The sequence below is a fragment of the Molossus molossus genome, unplaced genomic scaffold, assembly GCF_014108415.1.
Source record: "Molossus molossus isolate mMolMol1 unplaced genomic scaffold, mMolMol1.p scaffold_m16_p_4, whole genome shotgun sequence".
Lineage (NCBI taxonomy): Eukaryota > Metazoa > Chordata > Mammalia > Chiroptera > Molossidae > Molossus > Molossus molossus.
The window spans coordinates 47,478,151-47,490,580 of record NW_023425377.1 but is presented as its reverse complement, the minus strand read 5'-3'; the positions used below and the strand labels follow the sequence as shown (position 1 = coordinate 47,490,580).

Sequence of the window (12,430 nt, the reverse complement as noted above, 5' to 3'; positions counted from 1 at the left end):
CACTCCTACGCCTGGGGCTGCAGAGCTGGGAATGCGCCCGCGAAAGCCGCGTGGCGGCAGGCAGCCCAGCGCCCCGCCCACCCAGGGCCCCGCCCCTCCTGGACCAGCTCTATCCTGACAGCGGCGTGGCGGCGGGTGGCACAGAACCCCACCCACCAGGAGACCAGTCCCTGAACCAGATAGCGCGGAGTCACCGACTGGATCAGCCCAATCCCAGAGTCCCGCCCCAGTGTCAGTACACCCCCACAGACCCCGCCTTTTTTACCCCCGCCCAGGACAGGCTTTGAAGTTCTAGTCCATGCTCTCCACCTCCAGCCGACATCACTTGGGAGAACAAGACCCTGTCCTGCCCAGCGGTGTGGCTTGGTGGACTGAGCGTCCTCTCATGGACTGAGAGGTCCCAGTTGGATTCCTGGTCAGGGTAGATGCCCGGTTGGGGCTCCATCCCCAGTAGATGATGTGCAGGAGGCAGCCAATCGATGTTTCTCTATCTCTAAGAAATAAAAAATAACATTAATAACAACAACAACAAACACCCTGCAGTCCTGACCCACTCGCCTCTGCAGACCCTAGTCCAGCCTGGCTCCTCCCTCTTCTGTGCAATTGCTAGCACACCACCTCTGCCCCTATCCCCATCTAATCTCTTCACAACCTTCGGAGTGATATTAAAATACACTCTGACTCAGTATGTATTTTGTGGTTGAATGTACCAACCACATCCACCCCTTTCAAACTTTCCAATAGCTTCCTTTAAAGATGCTAGACATGATCTGCCCCCTGCCAGAGTTTCCACTTCTTCCTTGCTCCCACCCTACTTCTGGGTCTTTGCACTTGTGGTTCCCACTTCCAGGAAAGATCTTTTCCCTCTACGTCTGGTTAGTTCCATCTCATTCTTAGGTTTCAGCTCATTTCCTCAGACAAGCTCTTTGGACTTACCAGGTTCCTCTTCAGGTCTTCTCTCCTGTGAGCATGGCAAAAGAAACCTAGTGTGCGTGTGGGGTGGTGATGGGGTGGGGGCGGAGAGGTGGTCGTAGTGATAAAGTGATTCAGAGCACAGATTGCAGGACTCAAATCTCAGCACCATCACACATAGCTTTGGCAAGTTACTCCATCTGTATCTTCATTTCCTCCTCAGTAAAACAGTTATAATGACAGTGTATCATCCTCAAGAAGTGGATGCAAAAAGTACATGTTAGTATGTGTAAGCCTTTAGAACACTGCTTGACATAGAGCACTTGCTTGGTAATGCTAGTTATGATTATTAAGGACCTGCTATTTATTTTTCCTTAAGAACTTAAAAAAAATTGATTTGAGAGACACATTGATTTGTTGTTCTACTTATTTATGCATTCATTGGTTGATGCTCTTAAATGTGCTTTTTCTTTTTTTCATATTGATTTTAAAGAGACAGGAAGGGAGAGGGAGAGAGACAGAAACATTGATTAGAGAGAACATCAATTGGCCGCCTCCTGCATGCCCCCCACTGGTGATTTGGCCCACAACCTGGGCATGTGTCTCTACCGGGAATCGAACCAGCGACCTCTTGGTGCATGGGACAACACTCAACTGATCTACCTGGCCAAGACAAAATTTTTCAATCTTTTAATTACTATTAGCATACACTATTATATACAAATTATAGTTTCAGGTGTATCAATTAGACATTTGTATAACTTATAAAGTGATCACCCTGGCCCTGGCCGGTTTGGCTCAGTGGTTGGAGCGTCAGCCTGCGGACCAGAGAGTCCCGGGTTTGGTTCTCGCTAAGGGCGCGTACCAAAAAACAAAACAAATAAAGTGATCACCCTGATAAGTCTAGTACCCATCTGACACCATACAGTTATTACAATATTACTGACTATGCTCCCTATGCTGTACCTACATCCCCATGACTATTTTGTAACTGGCAATTTATAGGTCTTAAATTTCTTCACTTTTTTTACCCATTTCCCCAACCCTCCTCCCATCTGGCAGTCATCAAACTGTTCTCTGTATCTATGAGTTTCTGTTTTGTGTATTTATTTTTTAGATTCCTATAAGTGAAATAATGTGGTATTTGTCTTTCTCAATATGACTTATTTCACTTAGCATAATGCCCTCTAGATCCATCCATGTTGTCACAAATGGCAAGATTTTACTTTAATTAATTAATTAATTTTAATCCTCACCTGAGAACTTTTTTGCATTTATCTTCAGATAGAGTGGGAGGAAGAGAGAGAGAAACATCGATGTGAGAGAGACACATGGAGAGGCTGCCACCCACAGGACCCTAGCTGGGACCAGAGACATACTACAGCCGAGTTGTGTGCCCTTAGCAGGAACCGAACCCAGGCCTCTCTGGTCCGCAGGCTGACGCTCTAACTGCTGAGCCAAACCGGCCAGGGCAATGTACCACATATTCTTTTTTTTTGGGGGGGGGGTACAGTGAACTTTATTGACGGTACGTGACAAAGTAGGGCTCCCTAAGCCCCTCCCCTTCTTCAGGGGGTCTGGGATGGAAACTAGAGGTCAGAAGATCTCAGTGTGTTGGGGGATCAGTTTGGGACAAGGACTCCCCAGCAATTGAGGGCCTCTCTTCTTCTCGCTGGGGTTGGTGGTCCAAGGGGCTCTTACTCGTTAGAGGCCATGTGGACCATGAGGTCCACCACCCAGTTGCTATAAGCCGAATTCATTGTCATACCAGGAAACAAGCTTGACAAAGTGATCATTGAGGGCAATGCCAGCCCCAGCATCAAAGGTGGAGGAGTGGGTGTGTTACTGTTAAAGTTGCAGGAGGCAGCCTGGTCCTCAGTATAGCCCAGGATGCCCTTGAGGGGGCCCTCTGATGCCTGCTTCACTACCTTCTTGATATCATCATATTTGGCAGCTTTCTCCAGGTGGCAGGTCAGATCCACAACAGACACATTAGGGATGGGGACATGGAAGGCCATGCCAGTTAGCTTCCCGTTCAGCTCAGGGATGACCTTGCCCACAGCCTTGGCAGTGCCCGTAGAAGCAGGGATGATGTTCTGGCAGCCTCTTGACCATCACGCCACAGCTTCCCAGAGGGGCCATCCACAGTCTTCTGGGTGGCAGTGATGGCATGGACTGTGGTCATGAGTCCTTCCTTGATGCCAAAATTGTCATGGATGACCTTGGCCGGGGTGCCAAGCAGTTGGTGGTGCAGGAGGCATTGCTGACAATCTTGAGGGAGTTGTCATACTTGTCATGGTTCACGCCCATCACAAACATGGAGGTATCCGCAGAAGGGGCAGAGATGATGACCCTCTTGGCTCCACCCTTCAAGTGAGCCCCAGACTTCTCCATGGTAGTGAAGACACCAGTGGACTCCACAACATACTCAGCACCAGCATCACCCCATTTGATGTTGGTGGGATCTCGCTCCTGAAAGATGGCAATGGACTTTCCACTGATGACAAGCTTCCCGTTCTCAGCCTTGACTGTGCCTTTGAACTTGCCATGAGTAGAATCATACTGGAACATGTAGACCATGTAGCTGAGGTCAATAAAGGGGTCGTCGATGGTGACAATATCTACTTTGCCAGAGTTAAAAGCAGCCCTGGTGACCAGGTGCCCAATACGACCAAATCCATTCACTCCGACCTTCACCATCGTGTCTCAGGGTTGAGGGTGGCACTGCGCAGGAAGACGCGGCTGTCTGACGAGTTTTAGGAGCAGAGAGCCAATGTACCACATATTCTTTATTCATTCATTTATTGATGGACGCTTAGGCTGCTTCTATATCTTGAATATTGTAAATAAAGCTGCAATAAACATAGGGCTGCATATATATGTAGGACCTGTTATTTCTTCATCGCATGTTCCAGAATTGTAACTAAACAGATAATTGTGGAAGGCAGGAACTGTCTGCAGACTTCACAGCTGTATCTCAAGAGTCTGGCACACTGTAGGTACCCCACAAATAGCTCCACCCCACCTGGCTAGGGTCTGTCTTACCAGCAAGCACTTCTCTCCTGAACATCTTGACAGTGGCCAAATAGGAGGTCAGCTGACTTTTGACCTCTGCCCAACCATCACCTGAGGTCCAAGCCCTTCACTCCTTTGAAGGCTCCTGGAGGAGAAAGGGAACCTCTCAGCTAGGGTCTTAGCTCACCTCCCAGTTAGTCCTGGGCTGGTGGAGACCTTGGCTTTGGGGAAACAGTTTCCTTTTTCATTGTTATCCCCAGGAACCTAGTCTTTCACCCATACTCTCAAGGGGATATAGGCTTCCTTTGCATATCTATAAGGCCCATTAAAATGATTTGTTTCTTTTATATTTCTTTTCCTTTTCAAACAAAAGAATGGTCTCCTCCCAAAGATAAATCAGAAAAGAATAGGCTCTCTTTTAAAACAGCTTGTGCCCAGCCTATGAGGCTCGCTCAGTGGTTGAGTGTCCACCCATGCACCAAGAGGTCACTGGTTGGATTCCGGTCAGGGCACATGCCCGGGTTGTGAGCCTGGTCCCCAGTGGGAGGCATGCAGGAGGCGACCAATGGGATGTTCTCTCTCATAGATGTTTCTATCTCTCTCTCCCTCTCCCTTCCTCTCTCTCTCTAATAACAATAAAGAAAAAAAAATTTTTTTTAAATAATTAAAAATAAAAACAGCTGGCAAGTTTGGCTCAGCGGGTTTGATTCTGGTCAAGGGCATGTACCTCGTTGCAGTTGGGTCCCTGGCCGTGGTCAGTGTGTGTCTCTCACATGGATGCCCCCCCACTCCGAAAACAAGAAAACAAATGAAAAAATATCAGGTGAAGATTTTAAAAAATAAATTTAAAAAATAAAAACAGCTTGTCCTGATTCCCCTTCTCCAGGTTTCCTCGTTGCTGGTGCACCCAGGAAGGTTGAGGCTTCTAGCACTGGGGGTGCCCAGCAAATGGGAGCCTCCTGTGCAGACCCACTACACACACCTGGAGAAGCTCCCTTAGTAAATGTGCATGTTGGGGGCAGGGTGAGCTGCCAGCAGGAGCCGAAACCCACACAGCTTTCATTCAACTTCCAGGCACTTCCCAATATACCTGAGCCAAAGGCAAAGGCAAAGACTGCCTCCTGAGATGCCCAATTCCCTTAGACTGGCAACCTTTCCACACCCTCTGCCCAGCCCTTGTCCAGCTTCTCTTCCACACTCACAACCTGTCACATTGACCCTCTCACCATTCATTCATTCACTCATTATTTCATGTGCTAAGTGTTTATGATGTGATGTGCACTGTTTTTATTTATTTATTTATTTTTTATTTCCTCACCTGAGGACATTTTTGCATTTATCTTCAGGTAGAGCGAGAGGGAGAGAGAGAGAGAAATACATTGAGTGGTTGCCACCCACACAACCCTAATCGGGGCCAGGGACAAACTGCAACCGAGGGCACAGGTATGTAATGTGCCTTTAGCGGGAACCAAACCCAGGACGCTCTGGTCTGTGGGCTAATGCTCTAACCACTTAGCAACCTGCCAGGGCTGCAGTTTCTTTTATGAATTTGATTTAAGGAGGGAAGTAAGGAAGGATCTATGAGGGTAGGAGAAAGCAAGGTGAGGACTGGATTACAAGATCATCTGCTCTCTTTTTTTTTTATCCTCACCCAAAGACATTTTTCCATTTTTTGTTCAGATAGAGTGGGAGGGAGAGAGAGGAAGAGAGAGAAAGAAACATTGACGTGAAAGGGACACATCAAGTCCCTGCCTCCTGCATGGCCCAACCAGGACCAGGGACAAACCACAGCAGAGGCATGTGCCCTTAGCGGGAACCGAACCCAAGTCTCTTTGGACTGCAGGCCGACATTCTAACCGCTGAGCCAAACCGGCCAGGGCATCATGTGCTCTGTTAAGGCTGGTATGCCTTCTAGGGGTATTACTTCTGGCATTTCAGAAGTGTGTTCATCTAGATGCACAAGGACAATAGACAAAGTTGGCTTTAAAACCTTTTACTAAAAAAGTTATAAGCCTGGGGTGTGACTACCTACCATGACCTGCCCAGTCAGGAATATATGATGTATTGCAGCACCCCTTTCTTGTCCACAGGGGTTTGGGTGAAAACAACACTTCTCCCTTGCTCTGATGGTGGGTATGTCCCCCTGAACCTGGCTAATGTGAATATTTCACTCCCCAGGCTATTGTAATTGGGTCAAGGATGAGCATGTGACCCAAGCAGGGTCAATGAGAGTCAGTCTGAGCTGTTCATTGGAACTAATGGGAAATTAACACTCTCAGAGGTGGCTGAGATATGAAGATGGAAGCCTGGAGCTGCTTGAGAGAGCTTGCCTGTGAATGAAGCCATCACAGGAAATAAGTGGGCCAAGAGATGGAGCTTGTCTAGATCCAGCCATGCCTGAAGCCAAAATGACCTCTTTGAACATTTCATTTATGTGAGCCAAATAATTTTTTCTTAAGCTAATTTGACTTCTTTTTTTGCTCTTTATATATAAATACTCCTAATACATGACCTCTCAGTAGAAATTACTCCTCCCTCTTGTGTCTCCACTATCCTCTGTTGGCTCCTAGGTCATAGTACTCATTTGTTTACAAGTCAGCAAATTTATTATGTCATCGCTCCTATTTGTTTAAACTTTTCATAGCTTCCCATTGCTTTTACGATAAAGACCTGTATTAGATATCTATTACTGCATAAACTTACCCCCAAACTTTAAACATTTGGCTAGCTGCTGGCAGAGGACCTCATTTCTTTGCATGTGAACCTCTCCAGGGGGCTGCTTGCATGTCCTCATGCCCTGTCAGCTGATTTCCCTCTGAGCCGGTGATTCAAGAAAGACTGACACTGTCCTGTCTTTTTTTTTTTTTTTTTTATCCTCACCCGAGGACATTTTCCCATTTTTTTGTTCAGGTAGAGTGGGAGGGAGAGAGAGGAACAGAGAGAGAGAGAGAAACATCGATGTGAAAGGAACACATCGAGTGGCTGTCACCCACACGACCGACCAGGGCCGGGGACAAACTGCAACCGAGGTACGCGCCCTTAGCGGGAACCGAACCCGGGTCTCTCAGGACCGCAGGTCGACGCTCTAACCGCTGAGCCAAACTGGCCAGGGCAAGAAAGACTGACACTGTCCTGTCTTTTATAATTTACTCTCAAAAATCACAATTCAACACTTCTACCTTATTCTAATTGTCAGAGTGAGTCACTAATGTTGAAGTAAGAATATCCAAACCTGTAGAAAATTTTTACAAAATTTTATTTAAGTCAAATAGAAGATATGCCTGGAAGCAAGATCTCAACAGACTGAGATTAATGTTTGAAGAATAACAGTTTGTAGTGTCTTTTATGCATTTAAGGCGAAGGAGGGAATTTTTTTTTTTTTTTTTTTTATTTATTTATTTATTTATTTTTTTTTATCCTCACCTGAGGACATTTTTCCATTTTTTGTACAGACAGAGTGGGAGGGAGAGAGGAAGAGAGAGAGAGGGAAACATCGATGTGAAAGGGACACATCGTGTGGTTGCCACCCGCACGACCAACCAGGGCCGGGGACAAACTGCAACCGAGGTACATGCCCTTAGCGGGAACCGAACCCGGGTCTCTCCGGACCGCAGGTGGACGCTCTAACCGCTGAGCCAAACCGGCCAGGGCCGAAGGAGGGAATTTAAGGAAGATTACAGGGAGGTTGGAAAAAGCAAGGTGGGGACCTGATTACAGGGTAGTTAAGAAAGAAAAATAAAGGAGACTACATGGTCTTGGCCCTGGTCCATGTGGTTCAGTTGGTTGAGCGTTATCCTGTGCACTGAAAGGTTGCTGGTTTAGGCCGGTGTGGCTCATTGGTTAAGCGTAGACCCATGCACCAAGAGGCTGCCGGTTCGATTCCCGGTCGGGGCACATACCCAGGTTGTGGGCCAAATCCCCAATGTGGGGCATGCAGAAGGCAGCCAATGGATGTTCTCTCTCATTGATGCTTCTGTCTCTCTCTCACCCTCCCTTCCTCTCTCTGTAAAATCAATAAAATTAAAAAAAATTTCTTTAAAAGATTGCCAGTTTGAATCCCAGTCAGTGTGCATATGAGGTTATGGGTTCGATGATCCCTGGTTGGGGTGTGTATGGGAAGCAACTGATTAATGGTTCACTGATCAATGTTTCTCTCTCTTTTCCTCTCTCTCCCTTCCTCTCTCTCTAAAATCAATATAGCCTGTTTGGCTCAGCAGTTAGAGCGTTGGCCTGCAGTCCCGAGAGACCTGGGTTCGGTTCCTGCTAAGGGCATGTACCTTGGTTGCAGTTTGTCCCCGGCCCTGGTTGGGTTGCACGGGTGGCAGCCACTCGATGTGTCCCTTTCACATTGATGTTTCTCTCTCTCTTCCTCGCTTTCCCTCCCACTCTATCTGAACAAAAAAAATGGAAAAATATCCTCGGGTGAGGATGAAAAAAATAAATAAAATAAAATCAATACAAATATATTAAGTTTTTTTTCTTTATTGATTTTAGAGAGAGAGGGACAGGGGGAGAGATGGAAACATCTACAAGAGAGAACATTAATTGGCCGCTTCCCACATGCCCCCCACTGGGGATTTGGCCCACAACCTGAGCATGTGCCCTGACTGGGAATCGAACCCATGACCTCTTGGTGCATGGGTCGATGCTCAACCAGTGAGCCACACCGGGAGGGCTCAATACAAATATATTTTTAGAAAAAAGCTCTGGCTGTTGTGGCTCAGTTGGTTGGGCGTTGTCCCATGAACCAAGAGGTTGCTGGTTTGATTCCCCATCAGGGCACATGCCTGGGCTGCAGGCTAAATTCCCGGTGTCCAGGGGTGGGGTGAGGGGCATGCAGGAAACCAGTAATTCTCCATCCCCTAGAAGAAGGAACTTGTCCTATCCTTGAACCCGAGTTGTTTTTGCAAGAATATTCTTGAAGAGAAAGGTATACATCAGCCATGACCACAGGGGTATTGACTATGAGCTTAATTAATCAGGAGATGCCAGACGGGGCAATGAGACATTCAAGGCTGAGGTCTAGTAAATGTTAAGAAATATAAAATAAACAACTTGTGCAGCTGCTAACTGCTGATATCCGCTTCTGTACACGTAGCTTGCTTGCTCTGCTAAACTCTTGAGTTACCCCTGTCCTATAAGCAACCCTCCCCCTGAGCTCGGGGCTGCAGTTCTCCTCTGCGTAGGTTGGCTGCAGTCCCTACACAGGTAATAAAGCTCCTAATATTCAAAATTACTTTGTGTCCGAGTGAGGTTGACTCTCCTGGGTTATAACAGCAGGAAGCAGCTGATTGATGTTTCTACCTCTTTCACCTTTTCTCTCTCTCTAGAAAATCAATTAAAAAATATAAAAAGCGCCCGGCTGGTGTGGCTCAGTGGTTTAGCGTCAACCCATGCACCAGAAGGTTGTTGGTTCGGTTCCCGGTCAGGGCACATGCCCAGGTTGTGGGCCAAATCCCCAGTAGGGGGCATGCAGGGGCAGCCAGTTGATGTTCTCTCTCATCGATGTTTCTATCTCTCCCTCTCCCTGTCTCTCTCTCTAAAGGCAATAAAAATAATAAAATTATTATATATATGTGTGTGTGTGTGTGTGTGTGTGTAGCATAGTCTTTATAGTAAAGAAAAAAAGACGACGTGTTCTCTTGAGGGTGATCACCATTCAGCAAGAGAGGTCTGAAAGGGAGCATTTCAAAGGTGTTAACCTAGATGCACAGGGCTGGTTTAAGACAAAGGTAAACATTTTACCTAATAAATTATATACCTGGGGTGGGCGTGACTACCCACTATGACCTGCCCAGTTAGGAACTTATGATCAGATCACCCTGTGAGGTTACTTTCTGTAGAACTCTGTTTTTTGTATCCTCACCGGAGGACATTTTTACATTTTATCTTCAGATAGAGCAGGAGGGAGAGAGGAAGGATGAGAGAGAGAGAAACATTGATTTGAGAGAGACACATCAAGTGGTTGCCACCCACATGACCCCAACCGGGGCGGGGACAAACTGCAACCGAGGTACGTGCCCTTAGTGGGAACCGAACCCAGGACTCTCTGGTCCACGGGCCGATGCTCTAACCACTGAGCAAAACCAGCCAGGGCTAGATACCCCCCACCCCTTTGTTTTTAATCCTCACCTGAGGACATTTTTGAATTTATCTCCAGATAGAGTGGGAGGGAGAGAGGGAGGAAGAGAGAGAGAGAAACATCGACATGAGAGACACACATTGAGTGGTTGCCACTCACACAACCCCAACTAGGGCCGGGGACAAACTGCAACTGAGGTACGTGCCCTTAGAGGGAACCAAACCCGGGACTGTCTGGACCATGGGCCGACACTCTAACTGCTAAGCCAAACTGGCCAGGGCTAGAACCCCTTTTTTATCCATACTAATTGGAGCCCACATTGGGACAGAGAGTGGGGTAGAGAGAGGAGATTAAACTTGACCTCTTGAAGAGAACAATATAAAGAAATCTGTGGCCCTGTCAGTGTGGCTCAGTGGATTGAGATTCGTCCCAAGGACTGAGAGGTCTCAGTTCAATTTCTTTCTTTCTTTTTCTATTTTTGTTATGTGCCCCTAGCAGGAACCAAATCCAGGGCTCTCTGGTCCGTAGGCCAATGCTCCAACCACTAAGCCAAACCAGCCAGGGCTCCAGCTTGATTTCTGATCAGGGCACATGTTTGGGTTTTGGACTCCATCCCCAGTAGAGGGTGTGCAGGAGGCAGCTGATTGATGTATCTCTTTCACATAGATATCTCTCTCTCTCTCTCCCTTCCTCTCTCTTTAAAAGTCAATAAAAACACCAGACCGCTGTGGCTCAGTGGTTGAGCCTCGACTCATGTACCAGGAGGTTACCGGTTCGGTTCCAGGTCACATGCCCAGGTTGTGGGCCAAATCCCGGGGGGGCCGGGGAGCATGTAGGGGGCGGCCGATAGATGTACTCTCTCATGGATGTTTCTGTCTCTCTCTCCCTCTCCCTTCCTGTTTCTCTAAAGTCAATAAAGAAAAAAAAGTCCATAAAAACATTAGAAAAAAGGAAAAAAGAAAAGAATTTGTGGCCCTTTCCAGTTTGGTTCAGTGGTTAGAGTGTTGGCCCATGGACCAGTGAGTCTCAGGTTCGATTCTGGCCAAGGGCATGTACCTTGGTTGCGGTTTGTTGCGGGCCCTGGTTGGGGTCATGCGGAAGGCAACCAGTTGATGTGTCTCTCTCACATCGATGTTTCTCTCTCCCTTTCTCCCCCTCTCTCTCCCTCCCACTTATCTGAAGATAAACAGAAAAATATCCTCGGGAGAGGATTAAAAAAAAAAGAAAAGAAATTTGTCGACATCTTTTAGAACCACCACGAGATCTGATCTTACCCTGGTGTTTGTCATGTGAACCCTTTGCTAGGTTTGAGAAATACCCCCACTTCATGTGGCAGAGCTCACCTATCAGGATAGAAACTTAAAATGCTAGCTACTCCCACAGTTTCTCTTCTAGCTGAGCCTTAGTTTCTGCCGATTCATGGCATCCACTTCAGAAGACCAGTGATACCAGGAGTGGGGCTTGGGAGGCCCAGGAGGAATGTTCCCTGGTGGGGGCCATGGTAACAAGATGAACCTCCTGGGCACGGGGCAGTGAGAACTTGTCCAGTGCCCATGCCGGCTGGGCTAGTGGCACAAACAGCAGTGTTCAGTACTGATGGAGGCAATGGTGTCCTTTGTGTACCTATTCTGTGATGCTGGTTATGTGACCCAAGCCCAGTTCTTTAGTGCTCTTGGTAGTTTTGTGGACTTCACCTAGGCAGAGATTGTTTTTGTTGTTTTCTGTTGAAAATCTTGATATGTCCTTTGAAGGACCTGGCTTCTGCCAGTCCCTCTCTTTACCTAGTGACCATCTCCCTCCTTCAAGGTGAGGAGCATCTTCTTGCCTCAAGGCCCTGGCACATGGTGTTCTCTGCATGGAACCCCCCCTCCCGCCCTGCCCCTGCCCCTGCCCCACTAATTCCTATTCAGTCTACAAGTCTCAATTTGAATGTGGCTTCTTCTTCTTTTTTAAAAATTTTATTTATTTATTTATTTATTTATTTATTTATTTATTTATTTATTTATTTATTGTGGTACGTGCCCCTAGTGGGAACCAAACCCAGGACTCTCTGGTCTGCAGGCTGACACTCAACTGCTGAGCCAAACTGGCCAGGGATTCTTTCTTTTTTATTCTCACCCAAGGACTTTTTCCCATTTTTGTTCAGTTAGAGTGAGAGCGAGAGAGCAAGAGAAACATCGACGTGAAAGGGATACATCTAGTGGCTGTCTTCCGCACCACCCCAACCAGGGCCGAGGACAAACTGCAACCAAATTACATGCCCTTAGCGGGAACCAAACCCGGGTCTCTCTGAACAGTGGGCTGATGCTCTCACTGCTGAGCCAAACTGGCCAGGGTTGCATGTGGCTTCTTCTGAGAGACCCTCCTTGCCCCACCCCAGCCTAGCTCATTCCTTCTATTATATGCTCTGGCTGCAGTGGC

The 12,430-nt window shown here is 47.3% G+C and overlaps 1 pseudogene; it reads right to left on the bottom strand.

The window, feature by feature from the left end:
• Nucleotides 1–2,609: 2,609 nt before the first annotated feature.
• Nucleotides 2,610–3,612, bottom strand: LOC118615212 (annotated as a pseudogene).
• Nucleotides 3,613–12,430: the final 8,818 nt, after the last annotated feature.